The 15,385-nt window shown below is 41.0% G+C and overlaps 1 protein-coding gene across 1 annotated transcript in view; it reads left to right on the top strand.

Annotated features, from left to right (window-relative positions):
• The window catches only part of PLCL1 (phospholipase C like 1 (inactive)), a 306,728-nt gene that overhangs the window by 109,745 nt on the left and 181,598 nt on the right, over positions 1–15,385 (top strand). The gene's annotated exons all lie outside the window — the stretch shown is intronic.

Consider the following 15,385-nt stretch of genomic DNA (forward strand, 5'->3'; position numbering starts at 1 on the left):
ACTGGGGAAATGTTGAAAACTCGTGGTGATGAGACCATTGATAAAATCACCATTTTTTTTTTCAACGTATGAAACCAGGAAAAAGCCTCCAGAACAATTGAAAAATGTCCTTATAATCAAATACCGAAGAAAGATGACTTATGTGACTGGAATAGCTGGTATGGTGTTGCATTCCTGTCAGTGACAGGTAAAGACTTCTTCAGTATCATTTTAAGCATAATGGCAGAAACCACATATTAGAAACTTCATAGATTTTAAGGAAGTATTGACAACTTCCATCACGATTCACTCTGGAACATCGTGATGTCTTCTGGTATGACAAAAATAATTAATATCAATCTTTTTATATCCAGGTGCAAGTAAATGCAGACGAGCGAACAGTTAAATATAAACACTGGTGTCAAACCAGATGTATTTTCTCACTTTTCCTGTTTGGCCTTGCCATTGACTTCATTATGAGAAAAAATATAGACAGATACAACACGTGCATTGCCTGGTTTAACAACAGTCCACTAGAAGATTTAGGGCTTGTTTTCACTGCTGGGGAGATAGATACTGCTGCAATCGATGCAGCAGGTGTTGATTTAGCAGGTCTAGTGAAGACCTACTAAATTGACTGCAGAGCGCTCTCCGGTTGATTCTGGTACTCCCCGAGAAGAATAAGGCATGTCGACGGGAGAGCATTTCCTGTCGACGCAGCACAGTGAAGACACTGTGGTAAGTGAACCGAAGCTAATTTAGGTCAACTTACCCCGGTAGTGTAGACGAGGCCTGATTTTGCTGCTGATATGGCTCTAAGTGACAGCTGAACCAGCATGCAAGCAAAGACCAAAAGACTGCCCAGCATCCCATAAAAGACAGGGTTCATAACGAGTTATGAAAAAACTAATCTAATGAGAATCCCAGCAACTCCCAACTCAAGCCTGACATTGGAAGACAAAGGAATACAAGAGGTGAGTCCTTTCACATACCTTGGCAGTAACATGCAATATGGTGGGGATGTCCAGAAGGAAATAACATCATGGATTAGCAAGGCAGAAGCCCCGTTTGCCAGTTCACACAAGATTTGGTAATCAGAAATCTACATCTTAACAACTTGTTTTCAACTCAAATGTTATTTCCACTTTAACGTATGGCTTTGAAAGCTAGAAATCCACTAAACGTACAGACAGGTATTTAAATGCCTTCAAAAGCAAATATCTCCAGAAAATACTAGGTATTAAAATGAAATGAATTTAAAACAAATGCTGGGATACGTCAGAGAGTCCAACAACTCCTTATCTCTAAAGTTGTGCAGAAAAGAAGATAGAAATATTTGGGACGTGTATAGAGCATAAAGCCAGTGTCTGCCTGGCAAGCATGTGATAGGGCAGCTGGAGGAACGCATGAATGGGGCTGACCAAAATAATCCCTTTGTTGAACAGTAGTTAAAGGGGAAAACTTACGGGATTTAACAACGTAGAAGACATGCAAAGAATGGCCCAGAATAGACAAGGATTGTGAAGACTTGTTTGTGCTCTAACTGACATTTGCCGGCATGGAAGAATTCAGATTCAGTAAGTGGTAACAACATCCCTGAAAGCTTGGGAAAAGGCAGTTGTGTTTTCTATAGGGCTTTGCTTATACACACTGTAGTCTTTGTGCTGAAAGATTTGCAGACACCTGTCTCCTGCCAACAGGAATGTGGAGGTGCTCCTCTGGAAGGTATAATGAATAACAGAAATCATTTCGTTTCACACAATCTTTCCATTTTAATGAGAGTGATACAGATGCATGTTTTAGAACTTCCCTGCCCTTGCATGGGGATACTGTTGTGGTGAATCTAGGCATTCTCTAGGAATGTCAAGATCTGTTTAATAGCCTCATTGTGATTTTTTAGAATCTTTACTAACAGCTGTGGGGATCTATTCTTGTGGCCAATTGCGTGCAGCAGGATCTATAATTAATTCCCTTGGCTCGTTAAACCACTGTACAAACTTTCTGTGGTTACATTTTTCTTCAGTCTTCCACAACACATCATTAAATGGTTTAAAAAAAGAAAGTTATTTCCTTCTTTAGCTCAGTCTTGAGGATATCATGTATCAGATACTGACCTTAGGTTTGTGCCGCTAAAGTGCAAAGGAAATCATTTAAAGGGATCATTTAGTAGATTTTGGAAGAATGTATTTACTTCTTTTTTCATTTACACCAAATCAAAATACGAAGGCCAAATTCTGCTCAGTTAAATGCGGGGTGACTCATTGTCTTCAGATATGCTCCCCTTCCACTCTCCTGTCTGGCAAAGTCCTCGTAACCCCAACAAGGCTGAGCCCAGGATTCCTGGGGGGCTCGACCCCCAACCTCACTGTGGTCACCTAGGATAGGGGCTAGGGTGTCCCCACTCTGGGGTACTCTCTCTGCACTGGGCACTTCCCTGACCCACTGATCATTACACACAATTTAAAGCAAATGCAAGTTATTTAATCAACAGTTCATTAAAAAGGAATAAGGAAAAAAGGGAAAGGTTAAAGGAAAACACATTACCCCGCTCTGTGGCAGGGAACATCACAAACAGTGTCTCTGCAATGTCAGGGTCCTTGTAGGTCCCAGGCCTCCTCCTCAGGCCCTGGCTGTGCTGCAGGGATGCTGCAGGTTGGACACGTGCTCTGGTGGTGGCCACACACCTCCGGGCTTTAGGTGGTGGGACCCTTCTTCCCAGCCTCAGCCCCCCGTCGGGTTAAGATCCCCCTCCCAGTCTGGCCTGCAAGGACCCTTGGTTGGGGGTGTCTTTCTGCGCTGGGCCTTTTGCCCAGGGTGCCCCCTTGGCTGGCCCCAGTTGCTCACCACACCTGGCTTCAGGCTGCTCCAGCTCCACTGCTCTAGCTCCGGCTCCACTCTGCCTCCACACTGCTGCTGCTGCTCTGCCTCCAGCCTCCTGGGTTGCTTCTCTAGCCGCTCTGGCTCTGTGGCTGCAGCTCTGCTCCCAGCACAGGGTCTGCTCTCCCTGGGCTGTGTCTTTGCCTCTGTTGGCTGGCACAGCTCTGCTCCCCAGCTCAGCTTGGGCCCCTGCTCTTTCCTTAGCTTGGCCCCACTCTGTCTGACCCAGGCAATTCCAGCTCACACGGAGGACGAGACCCACCCTGGCCTCCTGACTCCCTGATTAGCCTGCCTGCCCTGTCAATCAGGCTGACCTAGAGCATTGGCCTCTCCCCATTGTTTCTGGGGACTGTCAGTCTCAGGGTCCTGATTTCCCATCGACCCTTCCCCTTTCTTTTGGTACTAGGAGCTAGCAACTAAAACACTCCCACTGAGTCTTAGTAAGGGGACAAGAGTCGCCTTACACATGTGCTAAACTCAGTTGGGCCCTGATGAGGAATCACAGTTTGTGTAGGACCAGCCCTAGCCAGTTTTACTGGCAAGGGCAGAAAACATTCTCTCTCTGTTCCTCTTCCTCTTCTCATGCCCCCTCTCCCCCGTCTGAGCCAAAATAAAATAAAATAAAATGACCCACCGCTGATCAATTGGCAGAGCAAAAGAAAATAAAAAGCTGCCCAATCAGAGAAGCAAAAACAACTGATCAATCAGACTGGAGGAAAAACAAACACAAAAACCACAGCCAAGTGGTGCACTTGGTCCAGTGTCCTCTAGAAGAAGGTGCTGAGGGCACCTGCCTGCCAGCACATAGAACTGGCTGTGGGGAAGTGAACAGGAGTGCTGTAGCCTGGGGACTTTGCATGTGAGTGGGAGAAAAGTGGAATTCCACCCTGAGAGGAGTCAAAGGATGTAGGGCCTGTCATTTGAAAGCCTGAAAGCCTAAGAGGGGCCAGAGATACAGCTAACCCTGTAAAAGTGACAGTGGGCCATCCTGGAGAACCTCCTTTTTCCTCAGGAGGATGTTACTGAGGATGATAGGCAAAAAACGTAATGTACCTTTACTAATCTTTTCCTTTAGCTCTTGGAAGAGCTATTAATACTCCTCCAACACAGAGGCTGCTATGCTAGATTTTTAGCAAGGCCAGTGCCTTGCTTGTTCACAGGAACAGGGCAGTCAGGCAGAGTGGGTGAACAGATGCGATGTTCCCTGCACACACATGCCGACGATACAAAGCTGTTGTGTCTAATTTTAAGTTTCCCAGCATTCCTTTAGGAGGACACATGTCCTGGGTGTGATTTCCTGAAAGTGAAGAAATATGTCAAGTGTTTGGATATTGCTTCATCCTGAGGGTGCACAGGTACTGTAATGTGTCTGGTGTAAATACCTTGTCTTAACTTTTAAAAACTCTAAATATGTTTAAATGGGATGGGACACGTTAACAACCATCTTGGGCTTGAATTTTTTCCCCTTCATACATTCATCCCCAGGTACATGTACTTTTTTAGTGAGTGTGGAATTTTTAAAAATATATCTTCAGCCTTGTGTCACTGAGCATCTCTTCCCAGGCAGTGATAGCATATGGGCAGTTTATAAAAGGGTTAAGATATTGCACTCATTACTAATACGAGTGGTGAATATTGTACAGAGCTCATACTGTAAGAGGGTTCAAGGCCTTTCTTTGTGGTCACTATCCTCCGGGCCAAAGAGGACTGGAAGTAATGCCCTTCTGAGCCAACCGACATTGCTTTTTAGTGTCTGGGAGATCAGCAGCTGAGCATTAGGAGGAAACTTCTTCCTGCCTGCACTGGAACTGAGCATCCTGTATTTCAAACACATGGCTCTTGTAGGCCAGGCCCAGAAATCAAACCCATATCTCCTGCAGCACAGCACATGGTGCTGCTGGACCAGCCCATCAGTGGTTGTATTAAGGTTAGCAAGCCTTTTTCTGTCTGACGTGCCATTCTTTTCAATGGGCATTTTGTGGGATGAGGCATAAAATGAACACTAAAACCTTCCTAATTTGCATTAATGATTGGGAGACCTGTTGCAATTGTTTTGCATTTTCTGAATGAAAGAGCAAATTAACAAACACAATAAAAAAGCCAGACTGATGGATCACAAACTGTACGTTTCTCATTTATTTGACAAGTATAATTTTAAATTTAGATATGACCATTCTTCCTACTAGAGCAGTAATTATTCTGTAGCACATATAGTATCAGAGCACAACAGTAAAGTTTTAGTAATAGCAGAGCTCACTACAGTAATCTACTTTATTAAATTTCTGCTGAAAAGTGGGGAGAAACCACTGGGTTCTGAGCTCTTCTGGATTAGGGGGTGTGTGCATTAATGCGGCATGGTCTCATGGGGTCCAAAGTACCCCATTCAGCAAGTAGTTAGATTAGCCACAGGAACCTTGTTTTTGGAGGTGCTTGACCATTTCTGCACTGGTGGTCTGTCTGTGCTCATGGTCCTAATTCTCCTTCCTCTGAGCTGTTCACTATGCAAAATGCAGGGGAAAGATCCTTACCTGAATTCAGTGGTTTTCTGAAGAATGTTTGAGTGAATGAGTTCAAATGCTATGAAGGTATGATGTAAAAAGTTTTCAGAGAGGAAAATCTAGGACAATATAAGTAATACTGAATGTACCACTGTGTGGGTTTTGTCACTAACGTGTCTAGTACCATATATACTAACAGTTTGAAGAAATTTTTAAAAAAATGTATATACCTACATACAGTTTGCGACCTGTATGCTAGTTGAGCCATACTTTTTTAATCAGTGTTTTAAAAAATGTGCATTATGGCTAACTCTAACCCTAACCCAGTACAATCTTTTTGTTTAAACAAACAACCTGGAAATAACATTTGTTTAACTTTTAATTTTCTCTGTTTTAAATTTAATTTTTATTTTAAAAATTTAATGTGTACATATATTTGGAGCATTTGAGAGGCACCCTTTAAGAAATGAACCAGACTATTGAAATGTTACTAACATATGGGCCCTGATCCTGCAAACACTTTACAGATAGTTTAATTTTCCCTCTCTGCATATTCCCATTGATTTCAGTGAGCCTATGCGTGACAATACACTTAAGTACATTCAAAAGTGTTTGCAGGATTGGAGTCTTGAGGCACAGCATAAAAATTAGCTCAATTTTATTTTTAAGAGCCTTTCCGGAGCATATCTTTTAAAAAATGAACATACTGAAAATGGAAGGCAGCCATTGAAAAGAGAACAATAGTTTCCTTTAGTTCCAAATTTGTTAGTCTCTAAGGTGCCACAAGTCCTCCTCTTCTTAAAACTGAGATGGTAATTTTGATTGCTGTGCTTTTACACTGTAGATTTTATCTGCAGTTGTATTCAGCTCCCTAGGGATGTGTATTAAGTCCTCCCCCTTTCTTATCTATCTCAGCTACATTGTTTTAAAGAAAAGGAAAGTAACTCTCAATGTCATACGGAAATCTGGGGCAGAACCAGACTGAATGCCAGGTGTCTTCATTCCCATTTCCGTGCTCTAATCATTTAGACCATGCTGCTCTCATACAGGAGACTGGCTGCGAGGCTTAGAGCACACAGGAAAATTTGATCTCCAAATGTCCCTGTTAATTTGAAAGGTTTGCCTTCTCTTCAAAACAGCCTAATATCCTAGGTCACTACTGCAGGGATATCATAGCCTGCCTGGCTTGTAATGTTGATTGAAATGGTGGGGGAGGAGCATCCTCAGTTCAGATACACAGCTTCCATGGAGCCAGCAAAAATGAGCTATTCTTGTGTTCTTTGAGCTTTCTGCTTAATGAAAATTGCTGGGGTGGCCAAGAACCGTAGGGTTAAGTTAAGGAAAGTGCAACACGTATTTGACTTCAGGCACGTTAGTTAAGGCAACACCGCTAAACTAATGTTCCATTTAAAAAGAAAAACACTGATCTATGATCATGTCATATTAAATATAAAGAGGCTTGGAAAGATCAGGTTTTTATCAGTAAATGTTGATAAATGTCAATTTCACTGCTCACACACAAATTGATGGGAAAAAATCTTTCAATCAATGATCATCAAAATTTACAGATAAACAAAGTAAGAAAAATGCTGCTTGAGAACTTATTAGAGATTGATTTAAGGATATTTACATTGTATATTTTGACATGTGATGTTGACCATTTGTGTTTTAATGGTTATAAAGCTTTAACTCTCTGAATCTCAGTGTTTACTGTCATTAAATAATTGTCTGCCGTCTATAATTTCCCACAATATAAATAAATGAAAATATACAGTCATACAAACAAAAAAAGATTAAAACCCATAACTTTGTGAAAGTGTGAAAATTAAAATGGATAAAAATAGAAAAAATATGTAAAAATAAATATCAATATTACCTGTTAAAATGGTCTATTAATAAATACAATCAAATTCTACCAGGCCCAAGTATAAGGAAAACTGACTGTGATCGTTAGAATATAACTTTTGAAGTTTATGGCTTAGATTTTTAGGGAAATATTCAAGGGAAGACCAGAGAAGGCACTGGAAATAGATATGCCGCTTGTATGTGTGAACATGTTAAGTACAGTATAAAGGTCCTCTTTCTGAGTTAGGTTCCTCTACAAAAGCTGTATAATTGCACCTATTACAGCAAAATTAATGGCATTTTTAGTCCTTGTAAATTTGAGATTGAAAAATAGTTCTGTAAAATTGAACTCTCTCTTTGTACTCTACTCTGTTGGAGCACAATGTGTTACATCACATGATTCATCACAAGGTAACAAAGAATAACTGTCATCACTGTATGCTATTTGCCACCTGACTAGTCCTACTAAAAGCTTCCTTTAGGAACAAAGGTACTTACTCTATGTCATGCATTGACATCTTGTGCTGTACACAGAGTAATTTGGATGCTAACTTGCCTCACCATTGTATAAAGTTCTTCAGTAAATAAAATTCAGTACTTGCCATTGAGCGATTTTCTTTTAGAAAGCATGTGCCAGTTTGATATCACAATGTTCATGAAGTAGCATGTGAGCAAGAAACAGAGGGAACTGGTCTCCAAAACAAAGATGTCTATTTTCACATTGCTACTGATTTTAGGGTTAGGTACCCTCTGGAAGTCTAGTCTTGTTCTAGTTTCAGTTATTACCAAGAGATAACATCATTTCATAACACATCTGACTGCCAAGTGAAACAGTTGAAGCCAATGAACTGATTGCATAATGCAGTTGAGAATGTGCTGTAAAATGTCTAGAAAACATGCCAAAATTAGCATTGTGACTATTGTGACTAACTCTTGGAGAGAGAAGCATTGGATATCTTTTTTTCTCCTTAGGAAAATAAGAAAGGCTTTGAATCACTCTTTCCCTCTCCCCCCCAACCAATTAATCATTAAGAAAGCTTTGAACTAAGGGAGGCTATAGGAACCTATAGAACTAGGTTCTTACTAGAAATCACAATTGAATATGATGGTCTAGATCTTCATCTGATATAAATGGATGTAGCTCCATTGACGTCAGTTTACACGAGTGGAGGCTCAACACTTCTTAAAAACAAATCTCACTCACATGGGAACGGTTTAGAGTAGGCAGAATAGATTTTTACTTTCGTAGCCTTAAGCAGTTTGACTGAAATTGAGCCATTTAGCTTGTTGGTAGAGAACATAATTTCCTAGAAGAACTCAGAGATTCACATTAAAACCAAGTGTAATTTGCAAATTGGTGGATATTATGTGAAAGCACAGGCATCAGGCACTTTTGCAGCTGCTGTGTGCTGCAAAAAATGGCAGAATATTTATGCATATGAAATGTATGTTATGAAAAAGTGGGTTTTTGCTATACTGCTATATAACTTTGTATATTTCTTCCTTTTTTTGAGCAGGCACAAATGTTATCTTAAACTAACTTGGGTAAGCTGCCTTGCATTGAATATAGACTATTAAGACTTGTTTGGGACTACATTCATTGTGGGCATGAGCATTTACAAATAACATTGAAAGCAACAGGAGCTGCACCTGCTTACCTCGATGGCTGAATTTGGCCCTCAGTGTTCATGAACTGGGAATGAGCAAGTGCTGGTTTGGTCCTTTTCCTTAAGCGAACAGGAATGGCCTGTAGTTAGTAAAGGTTGTTTGCCTGACTGTGTAAACCGAAGGTACTGTATGTTGAATATGTGTATAGATTGTGCATCTTTACTGGGTTACTGAAGGGAAGAGCCAGCCATAGGATTGTTTTTGGCTTAGTGATTTTGCTGGCTTGATTTGATGAATTGTGTTTGGAAAGAAAGAATTACTTTGAGTAGACATACTATTCCCATTGGATCGAGTCTCATGATTCGGATATGCGTGGGTGAGGAAATGTTAATACAGCTTCAAGGGAAGAGATGAAATGGCTTTATTTCTATGGAGATCATAATGTTTCCTGTGATCAACATCAGTGTACTGTATGTTCCAGCAATTGCAGTAGTCTTCATACATTTTCGGGAGAAAATGACCATAGCAGATGTTGACAGTTAGCTCTGAGAAAGGTATAATGAATAGGACCATGTTAGAGGTAGAAAAGGCAACAGTATATACAGCACATGTATTTCCTTTTGGCCCAGCATGGAAAAATGTTTTATCTAGAAGAGTAACTTGCATAAAAATTTACAGCTAACCGTTTAAACATATAAAACAGGTGTAAATTCTATAGGCTTGATTTTCAGTGGGTATAAATCAGCATAGCTCCATTGACTTTACTGGAGAGGTGCCCATTTGCACCAGTCTGTAATCTTACAGTAAGTCAAACAGGCATAGCTGTAAGAAAAATAAATCTTCTGGATTCATTTTAATCTGTAAAATGTGCTGCCAGGTAAACTCTTAATTTGAACGAGCATTTTGATTTTAAATTACATTATCACTCACTTACACTGCTTGAATGACTCTTGGCAAGACGAGCCATCCTGGGCTCTGCACTCGGAAACACTGTAAATGGTGCTTGTTTTTTAACGTAGCCATGACTGTGAAGAGAAGAGTTGAGTGGAGCTCCCTGTGGTTAACACAAGCCATTATTGGCAGTGAACAATTTTTCCTGACCCTATTAATCATGAAAGCAAAAACCCAAGATAAATAACATACTCAACAAACCTCAGACTTGGATGCCCTTAATTAGTATTAAAGGTGCTGAGCGTACATGCTGACATTACTGCCAAGGATGTAATTTGTAGTACTTTTAACTTCTCTAATGGATTATTTCTCTCTCTCTCTCTTTTTTTTTTTAGAGCAATGTTAACATTCTGAGAAGGCCTTTCTCACTTCAGTACATGAACAATAATATTCATTAATATCAATAAGAGTTGTGTGCACAGTGAGAGGAGAATAGACCTCTTTATGTTCAAAATTTTAACTATATTTTGGGAAAAGATTGCCTAAAGGAAGACTTTTTTTCACCCTCATTAACACCCTTCTCCTATTCCCCCTCCAATTAATAAAAGGTTATTTTTACTTTTTCCAACTTGAGGATTACATTGTAAAGTAATCTTTATGGTAAGGTAGAGTGGGACTTAATCTACGTTAGAAAATGCTCACCAATATTGCTATGCAGATGTAGCAATTCTGGCAAAAACTCCTAGTGTAGACACATCTTATATCAGCAAAAGAGTGCTTTGCTGATATAGTTTATACCAGTTTCTCAAACTAAATCGATAGTGGAGAAGGACTTTTCTGTTAGTATAATTGCATCTGCACTAGGGCTTTTGCAGGTATGGAAATGTGGCATAAGAAAATCAAAACCCTGGCCTATATTGCTATACCAGCAAAAGTTTTAAAGGCCTGAGGGACAGTGCATAGCAGAAGCAGACCAGAGAGGGAATCGTGAATTCTCTCTCTGGCTCTCCTACTTTGCTCCAGGAGGAAAGTAATTTGCTACTGATCTACGTATTAGCGCAGATGCACTGCCCAGTGTGCTGATGGGGTCTGCTCACCATTCCCCACCCACATGAATAGGACAGTAAGTCGCAACCCTGTGGATGCTGTTGTCTTTAAACATGGTGGCCTGACAGCAACCTACCCCACAGAAGGCAATTTTGGGGGCACCTGACACCCACTTACTCCTCTGCACAGGTATGTGGGATAAGGGACAATTTTGCCATTAATGTTTATTGCCTAACTGAAAAATGTAAAAGTGCTTGAAACTCACTATAGACATGCCAATTAATGAAAAGATGCAGAGACTCAAACAATATAATAGGACACCAGGACAGGAAGAAGGATGTTTTTTCACTTTCATCTTTTAATCACACCCAAGAATATCTCCTTATACAGCTGTTTTCTGAGGAGCTAATGCTACTAATTAGCCATGTATAAAGTGCACAATTTTAAAATCCATGGTGAAACAGATACGGTTAATATACAAAACATGTCAAAGATTTCTCCCCTGCCACATTTCCTCCTCCTTCTCCAAAAAAAGAGAGAGAAAAAGATGATCAGATTGAAAGGGCTTGGAAAATCAACAGGCCTCTGTAGAAGGCGCTGTAGAAAAGCGGTCTTTTGGCACTTTGCCTTTAAGGCAAGAGATGAGTTCTGCAGAAGATCAAGAAGCAATAAACAGGCTGAGTTTTTATAAAGAACAAGTTGTGCCAGGCAGACTTGATCACTCTTTTTGGATTGAATTACAAAGGTAGAGATTGAAGAGCGTGCTTTAGGATGTAACTTAACTGGGCTTCAATAAAACGTTTGATTGTCTTACAGAATCCTGTTGGAGTAACTAATTCAAAGTAGCTTCGGGCATAAGCACTATGATGAGGCATTAAAAACATGCTGAATAACTGTTCAAGGAAAGAAAAAGAAAAGATAGCAATAAACAGCAATATGTAGAACTGGGGGAGGTACCCAGTGAGATGCCCAAGTGTGAGGCCCTGCAGTGGCTTGTACAAGCATGGGCTCAGACTGCAGACAAGACTCAGCTCTGAAGAATATAATTATGATTCTTTATTGAGGCTTCAGGACACAGACAGGTCCTGGAATTCTTCCTGGTTATCCAGCTTCCAGACTGACTGACATAGCCTGTGATGCCTGTTATCGCTGCAACATGCTAGAAAAACTCCACCGTCCACATGTGCCACAATAATTGGTTTTCTGCATATGAAAGCCAGGGCCGACGTTAGCGGGTAGCAAGCAGGGCAGTTGCCTGGGGCCCCTGCCACAGGGGCTCCCACAAAGCTACATTGCTCAGGCTTCGGCTTCAGCCCCAGGTGGTATGGCTCAGGGCCTGGGCTTCAACCCCATGCAAGTCTAAAGCTGGCCCTGCTTGGTGCCCCCCCTGAAACCTGCTCATGGCCCTCCAAGGGGCCCTGGACCCCTGGTTGAGAACCACTGCTGTATATTATATATGTCATCTAGTCCAGATTTAAATTGCTAACTGAAAACTGTTCTTTCCAGCTCTCTTCAGACACTATCCCACAGTCTAATAGGTCTCATCACTGGTGCTCCAATTCAGCAAAGTGCTTAATGGAGCTGGTTGAAATTTTTCTAACAGAATGTTTTTTCCCAGAAACACAGCCTTTTTTTTGAAAATGAAAACTGACGTGAAAAAATATTTTTTGAAAAAAAGTTTCATTCATGACTTTAATCAATTTTTATCAAAATGTCAACCAACATTTCAGACGTGTGCTCTTGCTACATGGTTCTCAAACCACAGAAATGTATGAAACAGGTAAACACATGTTATCGTGTAAAATTTATTGTATATCAATCCTAAATGTAACCGGGTTTTGGGGTGATGCACAGTATTCCACTATTATTTTAAATACAATGGATTTCCCCAATATACTCTCTTGACCACGTCATGTCCTCAGTCACTATAGATGAGGAGTTCTCAAACTGGGGGCTGGGACCCCTCAGGGGGTTACGAGGTTATTACGGGGGAGGGGGGTCGCGAGCTGTCAGCCTCCACCCGAAACCCCACTTTGCATCCAGCATTTATAATTATATTCAATTTATAAAAAAGTGTTTTTAATTTATAAGGGAGGGTCACACTCAGAGGCTTGCTATGTGAAAGGGGTCACCAGTACAAAGCTTTGAGAACCACTGTTATAGATAAGGACAGATAAATGTGTTATAATTACCACCCCAGATCAGCCATCCAGGGCCATATATGGACCTCCATCATGTGCCTACTCTCCATTATGGTCTGAGAGTGTTGAGCATTCTCCATAGCTAAGTGGCGAATGTGATGTTCAGAGACATCTCTTTCCAAACACATTAGTTTTGGAGGACAGGAATATGAATTAAAACATTTCCGCTCCTTTTTCTGCTGTTTTCTCAAACAATAAACAGCCCATCTCCTGCAAATGGGCTGCTTTCAGAAAGGAAAGAGATTTAACCTGAACAGTACAAACCCTGCACAGTACCCTGTTATTTATGTTACATCATCTGATCAGACAATTGTTCTGAGCATGCGTGCATTTTGAGAGCCTTTAAAGTGGAACACTATGCAAACAGCAAGATACGAAGCACCTTCAAGCTATATTCTCAGAAGTGGGCCACTGGGGAGAGGGGGCAGTGGGAAGGAGCAGAGCAGAAGCCTCATTTTCTGTAAATGTGATTTATGCTCCACTAGCCTGATAGGCTAATCCTACTGAAGGTAGTGGACTATTCAGGTTACATGCCGGCTTAAATACCTTGCTGAGTCTGGACCTATGTGTGTCTATCAAAATGCTTAAGGGAAATGCCTCAAATTATAAAAGTTTAATTCTTATTTAATAATGAAGAAAACCCTATACTTTTGTTTCATTTTAAGACTCAATCGTGTTTTCCTACTGGGTGTATATTACAAGGACATGTGTCTTGAAATAAATGTTTTACATCTGTCATCTGGGGTTGAAGGTCGTATTGTTATACCAATAAAATCAAAACCAGCAGGATCTTATTAAAGGGGAAAAGGCAAAATGCCACATTTATTGTGAATACAGAAAGAATCATAGTAAGCAGTTAGTTATAGCTATAACATTCCATTCAATTTCATATTTATTCACACATTTATTCATACACACACACATACAGGTTCTGCAAGGTGGTTGTTATAGTTACCAGCCTTAGAGTTGCTCATGCCAAGCCACTGGCCAGGTGGCCTGGACATGAGGAGGGAGCAGGGCCTTGTCAGATGCTCATCTGATGCTCCTGGAAGTTGGTTTGCAGAATCAGACCCCAAAGTTCTCAGTTTCTAGAGTCCATTTTTATAGGAATTTCTTCCTATGCCAGTCTATGGGAATTGCTTCATCATGCTGTTGCTGAATCATTCAGCAGATGGCACATTCCTGACAGCTCCCTGCTGCCAGATGTTATCTTGTTCTTTGGTTCTCCCATTCTTGAGGCTGTTGGGTGGATTCCAGTCTGCCCTCCGGGGTCCTCTGGTTATTTCCACTTGACGCCTTCTTCAGCCGATGGACACTGGATTCTTAGGCTGGCACCTCCCTGATCATTCAGTTTTTATCCACACCAAGCATCCATCCATATACATCCTCTTTCTCTATTTTAATTACAATTGTTAACAAAGCGAGATGAATACAACAAAAGGGCGGGGAGTCTCTGGGTGCTGTTTCTGTTGTTACAGAGTATTGCTTTGAGTCTCTCTCTGTGTGAGTAGTTGTTGTTACAAAGAATTGCTTTGAGAACAGACTCTGTTTTAGAATGTACTAACACAATTAGCACCTTGCAAGTTTCACACATAGAGGGAGAGAAACCAAGAGACCAAGAGAGACCAAAAACCAAGAGACCTCTTAATTAGTAATACCCTGGAATTTAAACTATGGGGAATCAAACTCATTTGTGATTTTAATACAGAACTTCATTAATATGATCCAACAGTATGACATGACATGGACGAGACATGAAATGGAAAAGGAATTATTCCATCTATTGACTCTGTGTAGCATTTTATCAGGCTCTTGGAACTCTTTATCAACCATCCAGTGTCTTTGTCAGAGTCAGTAATATCCTTTTCCTAGTTATTTATTTGTCAGAGGACTCTTTGTTCTCTCTGTGAGAGAAGCAATGTCAATCAATTTGTTAATGCCCCCTTTGGATAATATTACTGTGCTCTTATTAAGTTTTTAGAAGAGGTTTAAACTTATTTCTAATACTCCCTTTGTGGAGGTGGGGAGAAGTTCTAAAACTTTTTTTTTAAAGAAGTGATTTTAGGCCCGGGTGCGTCTGCATTGGCCAATTCACCCAGGTCTCTGAAAAGATCACTGGCTTCCTTAAAGGGGCCGAATCAATGTTGATAGGCTAGAAATGCCAATTCCCAGATATATTTTGGATCGGGGTGACCAACCTGTGGCTCCAGAGCCGCATGTGGCTCTTCAGAAGTTAATATGCTGCTCCTTGTATAGGCACCGACTCCAGGACTGCGGGAAGGGTGACCAGATGTCCCGATTTTATAGGGACAGTCCCAATTTGGGGGTCTTTTTCTTATATAGGTTCCTATTTCCCCCCCACCCCAGTCCCGATTTTTCACACTTGCTGTCTGGTCACCCTAGCTGCAGGTGGGAGGCACTGGGACCGGGGGGGAAGGG

The sequence above is a fragment of the Chelonia mydas genome, chromosome 11 (genome assembly GCF_015237465.2).
Source record: "Chelonia mydas isolate rCheMyd1 chromosome 11, rCheMyd1.pri.v2, whole genome shotgun sequence".
NCBI classification, from domain to species: domain Eukaryota; kingdom Metazoa; phylum Chordata; order Testudines; family Cheloniidae; genus Chelonia; species Chelonia mydas.